Consider the following 22566-nt stretch of genomic DNA (forward strand, 5'->3'; position numbering starts at 1 on the left):
AAAAGATTCACCAGTGGGTGTAGATCGGCCGTGCCGGGAAAACCGGATTCAGACGGCTCTGGGTTTATGATTGGCCATTGATCTGATTCGCATTTTTTTAGTTCTTGCTGAGTTCACGGTGGCATGGCCTGTCGCCTTAGGACTCTCTGCACGAGCTCGGGAGTATGGATGAATACAGGAACCGTAATAGAGAATCGGACGGCCGACTTAATGAAACTAAGACCGAATTGCTTCTGTTTGGGAGTACTGTGGCGAGAGTTCAGCTGGGTCATGAATACCGACAGTTTAGCATTAGAGACTCCGTCATTACATTGGTGGACAAAGTTAAGACCTTGGGGCATTCTTTTACACAGACATCAATAAAGAGGCACAGACCTCTTATACTGTGAAAAACCAGCTACTATTTAAAATTGTTGAATATTAAACCACTCATCTCAGAAGATAATTGCGTCGATGTGGCAGAGCCAGCATTTTATCACATATTGACTACTGCAATTGCCTGCTGATGGGGGGCTAAGACAAAATGTAACCAGTGGTTGCAAACTCCAACGATGCAGTTGGAATCATTAAGGGCATCCCGAGAAGGGAACACATCTCTACAGGGAGAGAATCACTACACTGGCTACCTGTTGTCCGGATCCACTTCAAAGCAGCCAATATCCATAAGTGTCTTTATGGTCATGCCCCAAAGTAGCTAAAGACCTTCACATTACCTTTACCAGAGAATTTGGCCGAGCTTTCCTGACTAGGGCAGCACAGATCTGGAATATGCTTACAAGCAAACTCTGGCTGGAAAAAATAACAGCTTCTGCTCCCAATTGAAAATATTACTGTTTAAATGGGTTAACCAGCACCCCCTAGCATTCTCCTGAGACTACCACAGAAATGTTCAGTCCCGTCTGATGAATGTCCGTGTCTGTGACCCTGATGTCCGAGGGTTCCCGGCGCTATATGAGTAAATAAAATGAATAAAAGCACCCACAACAGAGAGCCTGGTAGTTCAGGCAGCAATGTTTACTTCCAAACAGGCTGCTTACCCAACCATCCCACTAGACTGGGATGATGACCGTGCCAACTCTTGCACCATGAAGGTATTTTCTGCTCGGAGCATGGTTCTCAAGTCTGCAAACACCACTTGCACCTTAGAAATATTGACATTCACCCTGTGGGACTGTGTAGCTATGGTGGCTGACCATATTCTTGAAGGGGAAGAGACGGCTTCCTGAATATTGTAAGAGACGGTAAGGAGGCTATGTGTGAGTCTCTACAATCAGGACTGGACTTGATTGATGGCCTCATCAGAGCCATGGCAGCAAATACAATAATATGCATGTTTGCGTTTGGTTGAGGAAGTCTGGTTGTGCAGTCGACATTCAGTCCAGGCTCATCGGGCCCTTTGACGGCATTCAGCTCTTTGGCAGCAAGACTGACTAAAGCCTAGAGAAGCTGCAGACCTTAAAGGCGACAGCCAAATCCCTTGACAGCAACAACCATCTCAACCTAGTGGATCATCTTGGAGGGGGCAAGTACTTTTGCTTCTACTCAGTTGGAAGAGCAACTGGCTAGTCAAATGAGCCAAAGAAGATTCCCTCGTGGTGTTTGAGGGAGTGGTGCAGTCTGCCCAAGCAACAACTACTTTAACCTCAGCCGCCTCAAAACCTTTGAGGCCTTAACCCAGAAAACCCTGGTGGGAGGCTATCTCTCTGCATCTGCAAGAATGACTGGGTATTACTTCAGATGCGTGGAGGTTACTGCCTCCCATTTCTAAAGTCCTTGGGACCATCCACCGGTGACCCACTTATTCAAAGTTCGATCCGTTCCTTGTGCAGGACATTTTGAGCCTGCTAGAGAATGGTGCTATAGAACCAGTAACTGAGAGGAACAAAGGGTGGTACTGCATGTTTCCTAATCCCAAGAAGGACGGAGGATTGGGACCCATCTTGGATTTGGGTTGCTTGAACAAGTTGCTCGGAAAGGACACGATGGTCACACTTTCTCAGATCTTTCAAGCCCACCTCCAGGATCGGATGGTGTCATTGCACCTTTAAGATGCTTACTTTCATGTGCCTATCCATCACAAGCACAGAGTACCAGAGGTTTGCGGTTGGCGCTTCTAATTATCGAGTTCTGCCATTTGGGCTGACCTCCACTGTGAGAGTTTTCACCAAGCTGATGGCAGTGGTGGCAGTGAGTCTCGGCAGAGTAAGTGGTGTGGGGGTTGGAATTCACATCTACCCTTACCTGGACAAATGACTGATCAGGGCATGTTCTCTTGAACAGGCCCTGGGACACCTCAGCATCACCTGCCACTCTCTCCACAGACTGGGCTTCTTCCTCAATTACAAGAAGTCCCACATGATACCATTGCAAAGACTCCAGTACATTGGAGCAGTACTGGATGTATCCGTTGGGGGGGTGCCACCTAAGGTGAGGGCTCAACACATTCTGCAGATGTTCGCCAAATTCCGCAGTGCCCCGTGTCTTTTGACCTTCGGCTTTTTGAGGTTGCTCGGCCTCATGCATTTATTTTTTTGTTGCCAGAGGCTCACCTGAGAATGAGATCCCTCCAATGGGCTCTCAGGACACAGTGCTCTCAATTCTCAGGCAATATGTCAGACCTACTTCAGGTTACAAGCAGGGTCGCACAGGATCTCCTGTGGTGGGCCTGCGAGGACAACATTCGTAAGGGAGAACCTTTTTTCTAGCTGTGGCAGGAGATGACAGTTACGGACACCTCACTCACTGGGTGGGGAGCTGTGGCAAAGAAAAGGTTACTCAGAACAAAGGATCACAATTATTCTTAAGCAGACACATACTTTTCAACCCTCCCCAGTGTCAGAGGAGAGAAGTGTCTTTCAGTGGAAACAGGCTAGGCCATAGTCAATAGGCAAAAGTCTATGTAGCTGAAGCACTTCTTTCAGGTAAGTAGGAAAGTCTTTGCACAATGCTTTTGAAGTGTTTAGTGAAGACGAAGAATCGATGTAGGGTCACAAGCTGTTAGGCTTGTGAAGAGTAGAAACAAATCTACAACAAGAGGCAAGTTCTCTTAGACTGTACAGTACCTTTATTTAGAAGAAAAGCAGCAGATGACTTCTGTTCCTGTGCAGCTCTGCAGATCCTGGCGTTCCTGGGCCTCGGTCGTGGGGACAAGAGGGAGGACATCTGGGGATTCCTGCACTACAATGGGACTGTTACCGACAGCAACCGGCTATCTTCAAACAATTGGCAATTGTGTTTCAGCTCCTCGTGTCTAATGCAAACCGCACCACTGCGGTTCCTGGATGTCGAGACCGTCTTTCCTTGCATCTGGGGTCCAGCACTCTGAGGTGGTTCAGGCTCAGTCAGGCCTGCTTCCTGGAAGTCCAGAGGATCTTCCTGGGGCTCTTGGCCATCTTAAAAGCAACGCACACAAACTGATGTTCTTCCCCCTGGTATTTCGGTTCCAGCAAAAACTCTGGAATTTCAACCAGCTTTGAGACGGATGTCCAGGTGGCTGGCTTTGGAGTTGATTGGTCCCACCAACTCAAAGGGAGAAGTCGTCCTTGCAGGGGCTTCTCTGTTGATGCGAATTTGGAGTTTCAGCACAGCAGCAGGGCTTCACCGGGCCAACCAACAGTCCAGGAGTTGCAGCAGGTGTCTTCAAGTTCTTCTTTGGATTCCTTCGTCCAGTGGTAGACACAGCCTTCCAAGCCAAAAAGCCTTGTCTTTTTATGCAGGTTTCTCCCATTCATTCCAGCCTGGCTGTCCTTGCCAGACAGCCAGCCGGCCAATTAACTAGTAGTGCATTCCTGTCTCCTAGGAGAATGAGCAGAGTTTCAGGCACCTCCCTCACTTCCTGCCCCCACCAGACACTGTGGAGCCAGAGGCAGGTTTCATTCGTGAACCCTGCTAAAGACGAAACGAACAAAGGGACCAAACCTGGTAAATCTCAAGAAGGACCTTTCCACAAAGAAATGGTGAAAAACGAAGACCGGGCCATTTTTATAGAAATGGCACCCAAGGGTGCTTTACTGCAGCTGCGAACGCAGCCCGCGGTAAAGATGCACCCCAGTAGTTAAAAGTAAACCACTGCCACCAGCCATTCATCGAGGAAAGGGTAACATAAAAATGTTACATGCGAAGCTAGAGAAAGGGGATACTAGGTAAGCCCTCCAACACCCTATTGTAAGATAGTGTGCGCTCGGTCTAGAAACTTAAGTGTAAAGTAAAGTCAATTTCACTTTACTGTTGTCGGAAACAGTAGTTATCCAAGAGAAAGGTATTTTAAGCCTTTGGGGAAACTGTAAGACTTCCCTGTAGCACTACACTGGAGGTGCTGTGTGCTACAATGCAGAAAGATTCCTATGGAGTTTGTCAGACTCCAAAAACCAAAAGAAACAGTGCAAAATCACATTACAATACATGAGAGAGTGGGGAAAAAGGGGTCTCACTCTCTCCAGGTAAAAATGAAAAAGTCCTAGAGTCCAGCAAAAGAGCTGGGGTTCTCTAAGGTAGAGATGAATTGGCACCTTTCTGAGAATTCTCCCTAACAGAGTCCCCATGTTGCACTGCTGCCCAGACCATCCCGTTGCTGCACCAAAACCGCTGGTACAATATGGCTCAACGATGTACACAGCCCTTGCCCCACCGCGGTGACGCAATATATCTGTGCACCCATACCCCTCATGTCCCATGTAGTGACTGCCTGCCCAGCCCTCTAAAGTCACCTTATGTCACTGTATAGCCAAACTCTCTGGTCCTGTAATGCCTCAGTACCCAGGCCCCTGCAAGCTTGCCGTTTGTCCCTACCACGGCTCCCTGTGATGTGTACCCAGCCCTCCCGGTTTTCATGTACTGTTCCTGGCATGTCTCCACTGTCTGTAACCCACCACTTGCTTCGAAGTGCATTATGCTTAGGCCCTTCATGCATGAACCATCATATCACTACGCTTACTCTACACCATCGCTCAATTGGAGTACAGCTACACCCCTCAATTTAAATTTGGCCTAGCTGCTCACATGCAAACACTACCCCACGAATACCCCATCACTCTAATACAACTTAGCTATATCCCATGATAAACCGGCCTATCTGCTAACATAAGCGTCCTACAGACCTAACTTAGCCCGAACCCGGTCTGGGCGTCTACCCACCAGACTGCACACATGCAACTAATATCTCCACCACGACACCTAATGCTAGGTTGCAGCTGCCATCAGGCAATTACTCCAGCTGCACACAACTGGTGCACCCTATGATGCCAACTCTCTACTTGCTCTACTGACCTGGACTGTGGTCCCCGAGGGCGTTCAAGCCACCAGTGCTTTGAGGTCATTCCAATGTTATATAGAGTGCTATATAAATGGCAAATAACATAACTATCTGTAACAGAATAAGTTACAAAGTGTCCTTAAATTATTATGTAACTCTGTTGCTGGTTGCTCCTTTAGAGAGTGTACAAGTTGTTTTAATTTGGAATAGTCTTTCAATATTCTTAAGCTGTTGGTACTGTTTTAATATTCTTAATCAAGTGAATGTAAAAGCTTACCAATAGCGTTTTCCTTACCTTGAATAACTGTCATTCTTTGTGTACCATTGGGGTTTGCTTTCCCTAGTCTGCTTAATGCATATCTTAAACAGTCTGGAGTTAATACTTGCCTTGGCTTGTAGCCACTCTGAAACGTATATTTACCTGAACTGCTGATTGCCTTCTTAAGTCTGAGTTCTTACTCATTTTAGAATTGTATTCTAACTATAATTGGTTAACCTGTATCACTATAATAGAAATAGTGTAATAGGCGTATAAACCATTAGGTTCTACTCATCCGGAATAGCTGTTGCGCTTCAAACTGTAAAATGTGGTTATGCTATCCCTGAATTGTTATAGTGCACTTCTAAAATTGTTTACTAGGTTAGTAGTAGCCCATGAGTAGCTGAATGCCTGTCTGAAAAGTATAGCAGTTGCATTACTATCCCTAAACTGTGTACTTCAAACTAACTGTGGTAGTGTAATTGTATCCATTCTTGATAGTAAAGTTACATATTGCAAGATATACTTGTAACAGTGTTGGCTTAATTAGGTATTTCTAGAGCTGAAGAACACTATGAATTGGGACCAATGGGGTCTGCTGCCCTTGAATTAAAGGTATCCTGAAGGTTTAACTTTGTTGGTCTTATTCCCCAAGATTAGCAGATTGCCATTCTGAATGGCTTGACTCAACTTGTTTAATGCTCCTCTAAGGTTATGCTTAAGTTTGTATGCCATAAATATTGAGCTGGTTTTTATAATTGATGTGATAGTACTTGCCTTTCCCAATATTTATCTTGGCCTACATTTATTTATAATAGTTTTTCTGATGCTTGTTAATCTGCTTCGAATCACATGCCCTGCATATGGTCCGACATCCAGTGGTAACTGCGGAGTATTGCATCTTGTCTTTCGGGGACTGAAAGGGGACGTCTGCATAGGTGTGTAACACTATCCCTATTGTGACGTGTAGTGTACCCAAAATTCCTCACGCGCCGGGGTCCCTCATTGTTTTTTCCACCCAGATAACTGGTCGCCCATTGCGGAGCTCTTGCATAAGAGACATTGTTTATCCTAAACCAACTTGTCGGTTATTCCCCCTTAAGTCATTTTGACCCCAAGAACAACTTCGAAGAAGACTGCGGGGGGACTGGTCTACAGCAGTGGATTTCGGCACCTACGATCCGGTGGCTGAGGCATCCACGTGGCCGGGCCTTCTGGTCGGCCTTTACAGTAGGGAGAATGGGGTCCGGGTGGCCATATTTCCAGTGTCTTTCCTCTTTTCCCCTCTTTACCCTCTAGGTCTGGTCATCTTCCCCTTTTGCTATGGAAAGGACTCCTTTTAGATTCTGCTCTGTAGGGTCAGATATCCGTGTAAGGACGAACACAGGATGTGCAACTCCTGTCTCCCCTTAGATCACGACGAGAAGCGGTGTGCGGCTTGTAAACTCCTTCGGCCTAAGACCCTTAAGGAGCGCCGTGTAAAGCGGTCGGCTGTTTACGGTATGTCACGGGTGAAACCACCTTTCTCCCGGCGCCACACCCGCCGAAAGTGACGGGGGTACCTCCGATGACCAAACATCCATTGCAGATGTGATGGACCTCGAGGCGGACACTTCTAGGTCCGCCACACCCGTCCCAGACCCTTTAAAGCCTGACTCTGGACTTGCTTCAGGGACAACACCTGGTGACAGGGGCGTACAATCACATTTCACTAAGCACACAACCTCTACACCTATTTCGACAGGTATGTCGGAAAAGTTGAAAGTGCCAGCAGAGTTGTCAAATTTCGGCGGATTCCTCGGATCGTACGATCCAAAGCCTTTCCCGCATCCGCAGCAGCGTCTTGCGACTAGGCATTCCAAGACAAACGAGGGCGCAACCCCTGAATCAGTTTTACATGTCAAAGCGTGGAAATCCAACGCTACGAAGGTCCCGAAGTCTGCGGCAGGCCCTCTAACGCCATGGAAGGCAAGTCTACCGATAGTCCTCCGGACCCACTAACTCACGCCGATTCTGCGATAATCAAACACCGCATCGCAAGAGTTACTTTGCTGGTTGGGGTTATTCCTTTTCTGCTGAAAAAACATGGGGCAGGACACGGACAAAACTTTGGATACACCATGGTGCCCCGATTCTCACGATACCTATGAGGACAGTCAAGAGCCTCTTTTACACCCTCAGACAATTTTCGGCGCCGAAGGGCGGAAGACGCTTTTCCCCCCGTAGGCCCTTCTGGGTCTTCTAAATGAACAAGGGAGAAATTTGAAGGGTGTATGGACAGTCTTGAAAGAATTCCGTTTTTCTGAGCATCCTTCCCTGAAAAGATCTCATTGAGAGCCTAATCTTCAATCTGCTTCACATTTCCAAGAAGATCAGCCTTCTCTCCCCGTCCAGCATGAAGACATCGTCCAGATGGATAATCATAGGGACATTTACAGTGAAGATGAATAACCTTCTTTGCTACTGAAGTACGATGAGGACCAGGCGAATGCCACAGACAATTGGGAAGAAACCCAGCAAGTGGGGACGGACCCATGGACGCTTCACCATCAAGATCAGGACACTGATGTATTGTGCCTGGATTCCCTTCCGTCCACCCGGCTCGCCAGGCCTCACCTGTAGACGACCAGATGGCCTTCAATACCATGTTAAAGTAGGCAGCTGAGAATTTTCAAATCTCGACTCGAGAGGCAGTGCCTGAGCAGGACTTTGTAGAGGATATTCTTAAGGAGAAACCTCCCTCTAGCCAGGCCATTCCCCTCCTTAATTCTATTAAGAGAAGATTGGCTCCCTACCTGGTGTCACCAGCTCAAACCAGGGCAGTGAACCCAAGAGTTGAAAAGTTATTTCAGCCAGCTCCTTTGGACCCTCAATACATTAAAGGGAACGCCACCACAGATTCCCTGGTAGTGACTAATACCCGGAAACGGGCAGGAGTACCCTTTACTTCAGGGGAGGCGCCTCTAGATAGGGAATCCAAGAGGCTATATGCCCTAGGTAAACAGGTTTCCTCAGCTGCCACATTATACCATGCGCATAGCAAATTACACTACGCTATTGGCGAGTTATGTTGACGCTCAATGGAACCTAGTACAGGAAGGTCTCCAAGAGGTCCCAGAACCCGTCGGGTGCAAGCTTCTCACTATTGTGGCTGAAGGCAGGCAGGTGAACCAGAATGTAATAAAGAACACTCAGGACACGGCTGAAACAGCAGGCAGGTCTCTGGCCCAAGGAACCTTACTCAAAAGGCACGCTTGACTGCATACCTCAGGCTTTAAGCCTTAAACACAGGCCTCTCTCATCAATAAACAAATTAAAGAAGCTAACCTTCGGAAAGGCGGTCAATGAGGCCCTAGAAACAGCCAAAAAAGAGCATGAGACTCTTAAGTCTCTGCAACAAATCACTCAGACCTCCCCCCCCCCCCCCACAGAGAGGAAGTAATTCTCGGCGGTCCTTTCGAGGGCAGTCCCGTGCAAGTTAGAACTATGGCACGGAAACTTCAATGCTGGACAAACATCAGGAAGCCCTGCATACTACCCTCCAAGGGGTCAGCGACGTGGCAAAGTCACCCCGGTCGGGGGGCGCTTAACATCTTTCCCCACGGCCTGGGCGGGGATAACTTCAGACCAGTGGGTCATAAAGACGGTTGCCCACGGGGGCTGCGTGGAATTCGCCCGACCTCCACAATTCAGACCACGGCGCCTTTCACCGGACCATCTGGAGATCCTGAATCAAGAGGTGGAAGCGCTGCTGGGAAAGGACGCCATAGAAGCTGTCCCTATTCTTCAGGTAAATGAGGGTATTTATTCTGTGTACTTCCTTGTACCCAAAAAGGACGTCACCATGCGCCCTCTTCTAGACTTGCGCCCAGCGAACAAGTTCATAAAACCTCAAGTTTCGCATGGTAACGCTACAGGAGGTGATCCCACTGTTGAAACAGGGGGACTACAGGCAACACTGGACATGAAAGATTCATATTTTCATATTGCAATGTTGCCAGCGCACAGAAAATATCTAAGGTTCATGATAGAGGACAGGCATTACCAATTCATGGTACTCCCCTTCGGCAACGCCTCAGCGCCAAGGGTGTTTACAAAGGTCCTGGCAGTAGCTGCAGCACACCTGCGCAGGTTATCCGTCCTGGTTTACTCTTACCTCGACGACTGGCTCATAACAGGGGAATTGTATGACGCATTTTTTTTAACACCCAAAAAACAGACCTTCTCTTCATTCTAGGGTTCTCAAGGAGAAGAAATCCAGTCTAGTCCCCAGTTAAATAAAACAATTTCTGGGCGCTCCAATCCGGACGAAAGGCGGCCTCGTCTTCCCCTCGAGAGGGTTCATAACATGCTTTTTCAGATCCCTCAATATGTAGCCAGTCGGGAGGTGATGGTGCGCAAAGCCATGCGTTTGCTATGAATGATGGCGTGGTGCATATACTTGGTTCCCCGCGCGCCGCTGCGCACGCGTGTAAGGCCAGCGGACAATGGGAAGATCTCGTAGTTGTCTCGCCAGCCCTCGTTCTCTCTGCAGTGGTGGTCAAGAGAACCTCTTGAAGGGGAAGACCTTCACCACCCCTGCAGTGGAAGACACGACAGACACATCTCTCATGGGGTGGGGGGCTCACCTGCTTCAGCAGACAGCACATGGAGTGTGGTCCCCTCAAGTAGCGTCCAACCATATAAATTTACTGGAGCGATTAGCGGAGTTCAAGGCATTAAAGGCCTTTCAGATGCAACTACAAGGGAAGACAGTGCTGATTCTAACAGACAGCACTACAGCCATGTATTATCTGAACAAACGGGGGGGCACTCACTCTTCAGGGCTATCCAAGCTGTCCCAAAACATTTGGATATGGGCTCTCAGACACGAGATGTTTGTTGTCCCAACATGTTCCAGGGGAACTCAATATTCTGGCAGATATGCTCAGCAGAGATTTTCCTCTGCCCGAAGAATACGAATGGCGTTTGCACGAAGATATCGTGTCCAACGTCTTCGTAGAATGGGGCTTTCCAGAGATCGATCTGTTCGCAACTCAGGAGAACGCCCAATGCCAAGACTACGCCTCCAGGTAACCACAGAACTGCTCCAAGGGGAACGGTCTCTGGATAACATGGTCAAGGAAATGTGTCTACGCTAAACCCCCCTCCCCGCGCGGCCCCGCCCCCCACCCAGACTCCCCTTCTCATCAAGATAGTGCGCATGATCCACCAGGACCGAGTTACCATGATACTGGTGGCCCCCATGTGGTTCCTCCAACCCTGGTTCGCTCATCTGATGGAAATGTCCCTCTCCCCACCAGTAAAACCACCCTGCTCATACAACATGTTGTCTCATGACAGGACAGGGGGGGAGACCCTACACCCATGCCCACAAACTCAATTTAGCAGCTTGGCTCCTGAGATCATAGTTTGGGCACCTACAGCTCCCTCAGAGGTGCATGGACATACTCCGGGAAACTAGAAAACCTAACGCACATTATTGCTATGCCGGCAAATGGAAACTTTTTGTCATCTGGTGTAATTCCAAGTGTGTCAATCCCATCGATTGCTCAGCCACACACATTGTGCTGTACCTTACCCATCTGCTAGACACTGGGTTGGTCTTCAATTCCCTAAAGGTTCATCTGGCTGCTCTTAGCCTACACCACATCACAACAAAAGGTGTCATGGAAGATACCAGTGATTAAGGCCCTTTATGGAAGGGGTTAAGAGGATGTATTCTCCTATTTCTCACCCAGCTCCTGGGTGGGAGCTAAATGTGGTTTTGACCAGGCTCATTGGAGCTCCCTAAGTCTAAAAGACTTAACTTATAAAACGGCTTTCTTTGTGGCTATCACTTCTATTAGAAGGGTTAGCGAACTACAGGCACTTTCTGTTCTAGACCCCTTTGTTACAGTCCACAGGGATAAGGTAGTTCTGTGCACTCACCCCAGATTTGCGCCTAAATTCATCTCGAAGTTCCATGTGAACCGATTGATTGAACTACCTACCTTTTTCCAGAATCCCACTAGCATGGCTGAAAGAAGCCTACACACACACTAGATGTGCGCAGGGCAGTCATGTTCTATCTGGAAATAACTAAACCACTGAGGAAAACAAACCAATTTTTTGTTTCAGTGGCAGCTGGTAGAGAAAGGGATCGTGTCTCTAAATCCGCTATCTCAAGGTGAATTGTCAAGTGCATCACACTGTTAAACTTTTGCTAAGAGAGAACTGCCCTTCAAGCCTAGAGCACATTATTCTCGGGGCACTGGGGCATCCATAGCATTCATTGCAATTGTTGTTTGCAAGGCGGCAACCTGGAGTTCTGTACACACCTTTACAAAACACTATTGCCTAGACACTCATTCTAGGTCTAATTCTCAGGTGGGGCAAGCAGTACTAAGACATCTTTTCTCTACTGTTCCTTCTCACAACCCACCTCCAACTCCTGGTACTGCTCGCTAGTCTATGCACAGCATGGATTCTAAGCAGATTAACGAGCATCAGAAGACATGCATTACTTTCAATCATCAGAAATGCTATTACGGTATCTGCTTAGATTCACATACTCCCTCCCTACCTCCCCGCTTGGGGTGGAAGGAACATAGACATCTTACTACTTCTCATCTTCATGTACTCACTCACAATAGCCTTGGGCTCCCTCACGGCAGAAAGAATACAATCTGAGGCACGTCGGCGCGTGAGGGATTTTGGGTACACCACACGTCACGATAGGGATAGTTTTCCAGACACGCCTATGCCGCCGTCCCCTTTCGGTCTCCGAAAGACAAGATGCAATACTTTGCAGTCACCACTGGATGTAGGACCATATGCACAGCATGCAAATCTAAGCAGATACATCATCAGATATGCTATTATGGTAAGTAATGCATGTCTTACAATGCAGTGTTTCAGTGTTTCTTTGGACCATATGTATGCTACAAATTATTTGTTCCAGGCTACAACCCCCTCTCCCTCCTAAAATGAGCCTGGCTGCTCTGTCCACGCTACAAAACCTTCTCGGGTGGAACAGCCTTCTACGAAGTGGCGTTTTTGTACTACCTCAGATATGAATGGTTTTTTGAAGCTTAGTTGGACGTTAGAAAAAATGTCCCAACCATGAGGAAATTAATACTGTATTTGCAATGTTGCGCAGAAACAATGTGTTCGTCCATATGCCTTTTTTATTCAAGTTATTGTACATCGAAAGTTATGACTTTTCAATGAACATAATTTCATATGGAGATCTTACAAATGATGTATTAAATAGATCTAGATATGTGAATGTTCTGTGATGAACCAGGAATGAGACGTGGACACACAAGCCATGTTCGTTGTTGTAGACGGTTATTCAAATAAGAGGGTTGTAAAATACCTTGCTGTCCCTGCTCTCTGAAGTATTTCCGTACCTCAACCAAAAATAAGGGCCTGTCTGTCCAAAGCAAAATATCCTGTGTCTGAAATTCTATTCTAGCCCTCGCAATCTAAGCCAAAGACATAACACAACTTAGAGTTACTTTTAAAGTGCACAAATGTTCAAGTTCAGCAAAGCGTTCAATTCCAACAAAAAGCTTGTATTTGGATGGTGGTCAGTTTCTGGGAATCGCTCTTTCCCAGGTTTCTTTCCTCCATCAAAACAAAGGTTCCAAAAATGTAACCAAGTTCTTTGTAGCTCAAGATGATAGTGCTTTCTGATATTGGAAATTGTGCTGTAGACTTGACTCCACAGTTCTCAGTTCACAATCCCAAGGGTGTGTTTTTTCCTTATAATTCTTTCTCATGAAACGCCTTGTGTACTCCCCTACCAGGTTCTTTAATCGCACAATTTAGGTGGGAGTCTGTTTCACAAATGCCTGGTATTCCCTCCTGCCAGTGTTACAAAAGATTCTGTGTGGCTCTTAGATTTGTATTAAACTGTAGGCCTCAGCCTTTGCCATGCTTTTAATATCCAGTTCGACCCTTTCTTAATCATTTCTATAGGGTTTGCCGCCCTCTCCCAGGGTGTGCAGCACTTGCCGTGAATCGTCCGTGGTTGTTGCAACACTTTGGTAGGCGCGGGGAGAGTCCTGTCCTTTCTCTGCTCTTCACCTGGGTTCCACGGTCTGGAGACAGCATTGCGTTGCATGGGCAGTTTCTAAAATAAATTGGGGTAGAGAACCCCCCCTTTTCTCGTGGGGCCAGTGTCTAGAGGGATTGTGAGTTATATATGGAAAAGAACACAGGCTACCACTCCCTTCTATACCTGTAGGTATGAGTCCTGCACACACCACTACTACAGATACCTTGGTCTGTATATTCTGTAAAACAGATCACTCCTTATTAACAATAAAAACAATATTTGTCGTCATACACACTAAACACCTGCCTTTAGGCTTTGCACAATAACACAGAACACATTTGTTATATTCATCGGGTTGTTCTTATATATCTGAGCCTCTGCAGTACAGCATATTAATATTCATATGATGCTTTGCAGGGTGCTATTTGACCATGCAGTAAAAAGTGAGGGATTAGTAACCAGTGACTTTCTTTCCAATACACATTGAGTTGACACTGTTGGTGTTTCCAGCATGGCTAGTCTATATGGATGTTAGGGTAGCTGTACTCATGCTTTCGTCAGGGCTGATAACAACAGGGTAATAGTCTTCTTATCTAAAAGTCCTCTGGGTCTAGTACACTGTATATTTACTTTTGGTGTTTTGGGCTGTAGCTCCTGCTCCTGGTTGGTGTTGGTGCTGTCGTTCCAGGCAAAGGAGTTTGAGTGTTGGTGTCTCAGGAGTTCCAGCTCCAGGAGGTGTCTGTTTCACCCGGGAAAGGATTTCTTGAAAAACCCAACCAGATGACGTGAAGAAAAAGTGCCATCAAGAAAGTGAAATTACTCTAAAGGACATAAGCAAATCCAAATACTATGTCAGGTGTACACTAGACAACTTGCAAGAAATACAGCTCCCGCTTTTCCCGGTGGGTTGGCAAAATTTCCGTGTCCCACAGCACTCAGTCTGCTCCTTTCTTTTGCAGGCATTGCATGCAGCTGGGCTCCCCCCCAAGCAGTTTCTCCCAAAGGGAGCCGTTTGCTCCTGTCCGGTTCTTCAGCTAAATCAGCTGTTGGTATTTAAAGCTCCCGCCATGGTGCCACTCCCAACAACTAGAGCGTGGTGTGGGCTTCTTTGCTTTAGTGATCTTCACAACTCCATTTGGTCGTCTCCTCGTCTCAGTATCTTTAAAGGACTTGTGTGTGTGAGATTGATAGTCTGTCATTACAGCATATTGTGGGGTGCCATCAGCAAGTCTTTTGGAATGTTGGAAGAGATTACCACAATATCTCATTAAGTCATGAGACATGGAAGGGGACATCCTTAAAAGGGTCAGGATACCATGGCTCATCCGATGAGTCATCCCATGAGGGACGCCTTCCCCTTATGTGATACTCCCTCGTATAGCCAGCCCAGGATCAGGTAGCGGCTGCCATCCACATGAGGAGCGGCTACTTCCCGGAAAGGAGTGATGACCTAATCAGATTCTTTAGTTGTAGTGAAGCCAAGCAAATGCTTGTTTAGCCTTCTTCCGAGGCTTTGTCAATGTTAATATATTGCCATATTTGATGTAGATTTAATGTTTCAAATGATTGACGAGGCATTTGTTGGAACAGATTTATTAACTCTGGCCTGGTGGATAGATGTTGGAGGCCACCCTTGTTAGATGGACAGGGGACAATTCTTGGAAGATCGCCAGACCAATTCACGGTAGCTAGGGAGCGCAGTCAAGGCTGGATTTATGCATTAGATTTATATTTTATTTCACGGTGTCTAAAGCGAAATGTACCATTGCGCTTTTCAACATCTGCCTGTGTGTGCGCGCCTGGTTACATTGTAGAATTCTTGTTTCAAAACGTGTGCACATTGAAAAAGGTTTGGAAACTTAGGTAATTAAAAATCGAGGTGGGTTATATCATGATGCCATGACTGACACTTCAGTGTGGCCCTGGTAGGAACATGAAGCTCCCAGGTGCACTAGTTTCCCTTAAAGTAAAAATCTCCCTACCCTGAGTACCACCATTACCTGCACGTGGGGAGCTGATCTGCTACCTGGGGCGTGTTTAACCTAACGATAACCAACAGAAAAAAAGGCGGGGCAACTGCCACATCAATTTCTAGAGTGCCCTTGCAGCCCCGATCCACCTGAACCCATGCAGAAATCAAAGGCTGGTTATCCTTCTCTGAGCAGTGAAGAAACAGAGCAGCTCTGAACCAGATGGCCCTGCAATGGACTACATTGATAAATATAGGCCAACTAAAAGGGCAAAATGTTTTGTTTCCTTGAGTTTACGGGAAACATACTGGCTTTGTTTCTTTACTGCTTTAAGAAGAATTTGAGGAGGTTGCATAGTCCTCCCCCGTCCCGGTCTTATCGTTGTACCTACAGAGTAATTTCTTTTCTGACTGATAATGCGATTAGTTAGTCGTTTTGAGTAATATGTGATACCCATGTGCCCACTATGCTGGGCAGTTTGTGTATGGGTAGATTTCTTTTTTTAAATGTATTTATTATAATTGTATTAGTTCAGAAACTGAACTTTTACATTAACTTTACATTAACTTTACAATCTTTACGGATAATGTGTACAGCTCATCCAACAATGTTTGTCCAATTTCACTTGGGACATAAACCATCAATCCAAATATAAAAATATAACAATGTGTTCCTTTAAAACAGAGAAATCCAATGGTATCTTTCAACCAGTTCCATCTGAGCTTTAACAGTTTAACAATCCCAACACATATAATAGTCTGACCTCTATCCCAGTCATAGTCTTCATATTACTAAACTTTATCGATCTCAATCTGCTCTAGTAGATTAATGACGGATGTCCAGACTCTATAGGGGGGCAGCCATACCATCTTAGAAGACCAGAACTTGTTGCTTTTAGTATAATGTAAATTATGTTTTGTTTTGCATTTATATAGCACCTTATATACCATTGGTATGTTCTGAAGGCGCTGGTAGGTTGAACGCCCTTGGGAACCGAAGTTCAGATCAGTAGAGAGTGGAGAGTCAAAGGTGCATGTGAGCACCGGGTATGTGTGCAGCTGGTGCAGTCTTCGTGTATTAGCTGCTTCTTAGTGGTAGGTATGGTGGTTGAGAGATCAGGAATATGTGTTTCGTTCTGGCAGGATTTAGCCAGACCGAATGTGGCTGCGTTAGGCCTGAGGAGAACGCCTGGCTGGGGGGTGTGTAACCAGCAGTGTTTACTTATAATGATGGGAAGTGTGCGGCGGATGTTGGTATGAGAACAGTTCTCCAGCATGAGGTCTGGCATGGATTCACATGCTCATGAATATTCCCCGTCAGGCTGGGAATCCTCGGTAAAGAAAAATCAGTATCAGTTTCGTTTCTGATCGGTCTTTCGTAGTAGTAACCAATCACTGATCTCTGCGTCATACTGACCACAGCCAATGACTGCCATCTCCCTAAGCCCCGCCTCTGGCAGCCATCTTCTGATTTTTACCGCACGTTCAAGTGTTGGGATCCTCGTGCTATTGCTCTCGAGCTTTAGTGCTTTTTCGCGCTTTTTCTTAGGAAAATTTTCTCTTTTTCGGTCAAAACAGCCTCAAGCTCCACCGTTTCTTTATCCGATCAACGGGGACCCGTGTCGGATTCTTCTACGCCCCTCAAGGGTGAAGATTTCGTCGAGCCACGCTTTTGGAGGACTCCAGAAGTTTCTCAGGCCCATCTCGATCATGGCCCAGGAGAAGGGAAGCTCGACGCCCGAAAGCTGTTCAGGGTCCGCCCTGGATGGCAGCTTCAGAATGTCTTTAAGGAGGACGAACACTCCCTTTGCCTCTACTGCCTGCATGAGGACAAGACGCATGTGGAGAAGGACTGTGCGTTTTGCGGCAATATGTCGGAGCGGACCATGAAGGACCGCCATCTGCCTCTCGCCAACTGGCTGGAAGGGAAGAGCCCGTCAGACGAGAAGAAGTCGTCCGAGCAGTCTAAGACCTTTGAGGGCGCCCCGGCGACGGGGGTCCAACAGAAGGCCAAGCACCGCGAGTCCGCTGGCACCGGGAGCGCCGAACGTCGGGCTCTGCGGGCGCCAGGCAGGGCGCATCCTCCCTGGCGCCATCAACCACGAGCCAACGCTCTGGCTCGGGTAAGAGGAAGGCCGAGCACCCGGCGAAGCTCCTGGAGAGGGACCCCGGTCGTGCTCAAAGGCCCCATCGGAGGGGGAGCGAGGTGGTGACCCTCCCCCCAAGGAGAAGGCAGTGAGCGCACCTAAGGTGGTGAAAGCCTTGACCCATCCGGCCAAGGCCTCTATCGAGACAGTCGCGGCAGCCCTGGCTCAGCCTGTGGAGGCTACACCAGTGTTGGCGACCTCAGGGCCCAGAATCTCCCTGCCACCGCGGAGGGAGTCCTCTTTCATGCCCATCGACAGGACCCCTCGTGAAACCTCCGACGGAGAAGAAAAAGGGGGGGCAGGAGGTCGTCGTGGATTCGGCCTCAACCTCTGAGGAGGAACTGATCGAAGTCTTAGGCCACGGCGCTGGCGTGGAAGAAGACCATCCTGTCGGGAGGGACCCCGACGTAGGAGACGACGAGAACGTCGAGGGTGCCGTCGGGGCTCCTGACCGCCCATCGGAACCCCCTCAACCAGTGCCGCAAGACAACTCTGCGGCCATTTTGTTGGCTATACAGTCCTTATGCTCGGAGATAAGGACGAGACTGCCATTACCACTAACTGAGGAACTGCTCCCGACGGGGGACCCGGAGCCAGGCCCTTCTGGGAGCCCTCCCCTTAAGAGAAGGATTCATCCTCCACCTCCTTTTCAACCATCGCGCCCTGCTCAGCCCTCCTCCCCGTCCACGACACGTGGGGATGATACGGGGACTGACACCGCCGCGACGGGTACAGACGATGAGGTTTACGACGAGGATCTCCAGTAGTCAGGCGCCCCCCCCCCCCCCCGGGCTTTCCAGCCCGACGAGATTGGATAGTTTCACGCCATGATCGCCAGGGCGTCCAAGCTTTTCCAGCTCTGCCCGGAAGAGAAGGAAGGTTTCCTTTATCAACGGCGCGAGACCAAGAGGAAGACAGTCCTCGCTGTACCTCTACTGGACGATATCTGGGATGAGGGGGGTCTCCCTCCTCAAGAACCCATCCACAATGCCGGCGAGAAGGGATCGGTACGAGAAGTACTGGGTCCCGGACGCGGCCCCCTTGTGCCTTCGGGCACAGCCGACCCCGGACTTGGTCGTCTCTGCGGCGGCCAGGAAGAAAGCGGGGGGTAGCTCGGCCTCTACGTCAACCTCACCGCCGAACGGCGAGGGAAAGAAATTGGACACGATGGGACGCAGAGTCATCTCATCGACAGCGACGACGATTAAGGCTGCCAACGCCTTGGCTATCGTATCCCGCTACGACAGGGTTGTGGTACAAACTCGCCCCCCTGCTGGACTTCCTACCAGACTAGAGGGCGAGGCCCTAGAGATCTTGCAGGAAGGATAAGTGGCGTCGGACCACGCCATTACGATAGCGACGGACATCGCTGAGACTGGATTTTGCCAGTTGGGCAACGGCGTGTGCCTTAGGCGGCGTGGATGGCTCAAGGCTACTGACTTCCGTCAGCACGTGCAGACCAGAGTCTTGGACATGCCGTTTGACGGGAACAACCTGTTTGGGAAAACAGTGGACGATTCCCTACAAGACATCAAGGCGGACATGGAGACGGCCCGGGCTCTTGGTGTTCTCCAGCAACGACGGCCGCCCTTTCGGAGCGGGAGAGGCAAACGGGGTGCCTCCAAAGGTTCCAGCGGCAGATTTTCCGCCTATCGTCAAGCGGCCCGTTCGTAGTCACAGGAAGCCTACAGGGGACGAGGCAAGTCAGGCGGTCCCCGCCGTTGTTGCCAAGGAGGACAAGGCGGCAAAGCCTCGTCGAAGCAGGACTGAACCGGCCGTGGGGTCGGGCCCCCACCGAAGCACCCCGGTGGGAGGCCGGCTGGCGAGCTTCATCAGCGTGTGGGAGTCCATCTCCACCGACCGTTGGGTGCTGGACGCCCTGGATCAGGGTCACGCGCTCGAGTTTCTAAAGAGGTGCCCGCGCGTCCCCCCTGTGGCCAGGAAGGAACATCACGTCCCTCAACTTCTCTTGGAGGTGAAGGCGATGCTCAAGAAGGGCGCCATCGAGCTCGTCCCAAAGAGGCTTTGGGGCTCCGGAGTTTACTCAAGATACTTCCTCGTGAAGAAGACGGGAGGATGGCATCCCATCCTGGACCTATGACGACTGAACAAATTCATCAAGGCACAGAAGTTCCGGATGGTCACCCTCCAACATGTCCTGGGTCAACTGGAGGAGGGTGATTTCCTGTCGTCGTTGGATTTGGAGGATGCCTACTTCCGTATCCCCATCCTAAAGGGACACCGAAAGTTTCTCAGATTCGTGGTCCAAGGTCGTAACTACCAGTTCAGAGCCCTTCTCTTCGGATTGAGGTCGCCACCCAGGGCCTTCACCAAGTGCCTCGCACCGTTGGCGGCGCGGCTGTGCCGAGAGGGGATCCACGTCTACCCTTACCTGGACGACTGGCTCATCCGAGCAAAGACGAAGGAGCTCGCCCCGGAGCACACGGCAAGGACCGTCCAACTACTCACGGACCTGGGATGCTCCATAAACTACGCCAAGTCCCACCTGGTGCCCGCAAAAGACGCACTGTTTCTGGGAGCGAAGCTCGACACAGTGTCGCTTCTGGCCACTCCGTCGGAGGAAAGGACCATCTTGGGCAAGGTGCAGCGGATGCTGGTTGCGGACGCGGCCAGGGTGAGGTCCATCAAGTCCCTCCTCGGAATGATGTCTTCTTGCATTTATCTCATCCGCCTGTGCAGGCTTCGGATGCACCCGTTGTAGGAGTTCCTGGACGCGCGCTGGATCCAGACGACAGGCGGCTTCGAGGACAGGATCACACTCGACGAGTGTTTCCGACGAGCGATCCGGTGGTGGGGCACCCGCGCTCATCTGACGGCGGGCATGGACTTCCAGACCCCGGGCCACCAGAAGACAGTGACCACGGATGCCTCCCTGGAAGGGTGGGGAGCGCACACTGAAAACCTGCACGCGAGGGGTCTTTGGCTGCCGGCGGAGAGGTCCCTCCATATCAATGTCCTGGAACTCAGTGCAGTGTTTTGGGCCCTCGGGTCCTTTCTTCCATCCCTCAAGGGCAAGGTGGTGAGGATCTTCACCGACAACACCACCACCATGTTCTACATCAGGAAGCAGGGCGGTATCAGATCCCCAGCCCTGTCCAAGGAGGCACAGGATCTGTGGCATTGGGCCGTCGCCCAAGGGATGTTTCTGGTGCCGTTTCATCTGGCAGGAATAAAAAACACCATCGCCGACTCGCTCAGCAGAGAGCTGCGCTTGTGCCACGAGTGGGAACTACGACAGGATCTAGTGGACCGCCTCTTCCGTCGGTGGGGCACACCCCAGATCGACCTGTTCGCGACGGCGACAAACTCCCAAGTGCCGGAGGCTCGCCAGCAGGTTTCCCCAGCCGAGGAGCATGGACGATGCTTTCTCGTTCCTCTGGGAGGGCCTGTTCCTATGTGTTCCCTCCATTGCCGCTGCTGATCCGGCTCATCAACCAGCTCAAGAGGTCATGGTGCAGGATGATCCTCGTCGCACCTGCGTGGCTGAGGCAGATATGGTTCCCGGACCTTCTGGACTTGTCAGCGTCCCCGTCAATCAAACTGCCAGTGGACGCGGATCTTCTCTCTAGGGAAGGAGGCGCCATCCTCCATCACGACCCGAAGTCGCTGAACTTGCAGGCCTGGCTCCTGCAGCACTAGAGTTTGGAGGTTACGACATACCGGCCGACTGCAGAGAGGTTCTTGCAAAGGCCAGGGCGTCCTCAACTCTTAAATGCTACAGACACAAATGGAAGAGGTTCTCTGTCTGGTGCCACGCACAGAAGATTAACCCTCTACGGATTACGGCTCGTCAAGTACTGCCGTACCTGCTGACGCTGGCCAAGGCTGGACTGGCGCCCGCTTCCATCAAGATACATCTTACTGCGATCTCCCGATACACCAGAACCACGGGACGGACGTCTTTGTGGTCTCATCGTCTGGTGAAAGAATTCATGAAGGGACTGTCCAGATCGTTCCCGCCGGTGAAGGCCCCAGCCCTGGCGTGGGAGCTCAACGTGGTGCTGACCAAGCTCATGGGACCTCCGTTCGAGCCTCTGCACTCGGCTCCGTTGAAGTTCTTGTCGTGGAAAACAGCGTTTCTTGTGGCCATCACCTCCGCACCACGGGTGGGCGAGATCCAGGCCCATTCCTGCAAGGCCCCGTACTTGACTTTTCACGACACGAGGGTAGTGCTCAGGACGCACCCCTCCTTCATCCCCAAGGTGCCGTCGGACTTCCACCTCAACGAACCCTTGGTGTTGCCTGTTTTCTTCCCGTCGCCTTCGTCGCCGGCTGAAAGGACTTTGCACTCGCTGGATGTGGCTAGAGCGCTGAAGTTCTACGTAGACCGCACAAAGAGTTTTCGGAAGACGTCACAACTTTTTGTGAACTTTGGATCTGTCAATCAGGGGAAGGCTCTCTCGAAGGCTTCCATTTCCAGATGGCTCTCTGGCTGTATCATGTTGGCAAACCGACCGCTGCCTGGCCGTCCGAGAGCCCATTCCACCAGAGAAATCGCAGCTACCACGGCGTTCCTATCTGGTGTGCCCTTGCTGGACATCTGCAGGGCTGCTACGTGGAGGTCGACGCACACCTTCACTAAATTCTACTGCGTCGATCGGGATTCCAGGGAGGAGTCCAGGGTCGGCCAAGCAGTGCTGCGCAACCTGTTCGCCTAAGGTGAGCCTGGTGAGGAGGTAAGAATTGCTAAATGTTGAGTTTTGATGTAATGCTTAATGTTGAGCTTTTGCCACCTCCCGTGGTTGTGCATGTGTGTACTGCTATGTATTCTTTTATTCATGAGCATGTGAATCCATGCCAGACCCCATGCTGGAGAAGGAACAAGTTACTTACCTGTAACTGTTGTTCTCCAGCATGGGTCTGGCATGGATTCAC

General features: G+C 49.6%; 1 protein-coding gene across 7 annotated transcripts in view; it reads left to right on the forward strand.

The window, feature by feature from the left end:
- Positions 1-22566, forward strand: part of BAG6 (BAG cochaperone 6) — a 1121496-nt gene that overhangs the window by 314385 nt on the left and 784545 nt on the right. The window lies entirely within an intron of this gene.

The sequence above is a fragment of the Ambystoma mexicanum genome, chromosome 13, assembly GCF_040938575.1.
Source record: "Ambystoma mexicanum isolate Mex_15411 chromosome 13, UKY_AmexF1_1, whole genome shotgun sequence".
NCBI classification, from domain to species: Eukaryota; Metazoa; Chordata; class Amphibia; order Caudata; family Ambystomatidae; genus Ambystoma; species Ambystoma mexicanum.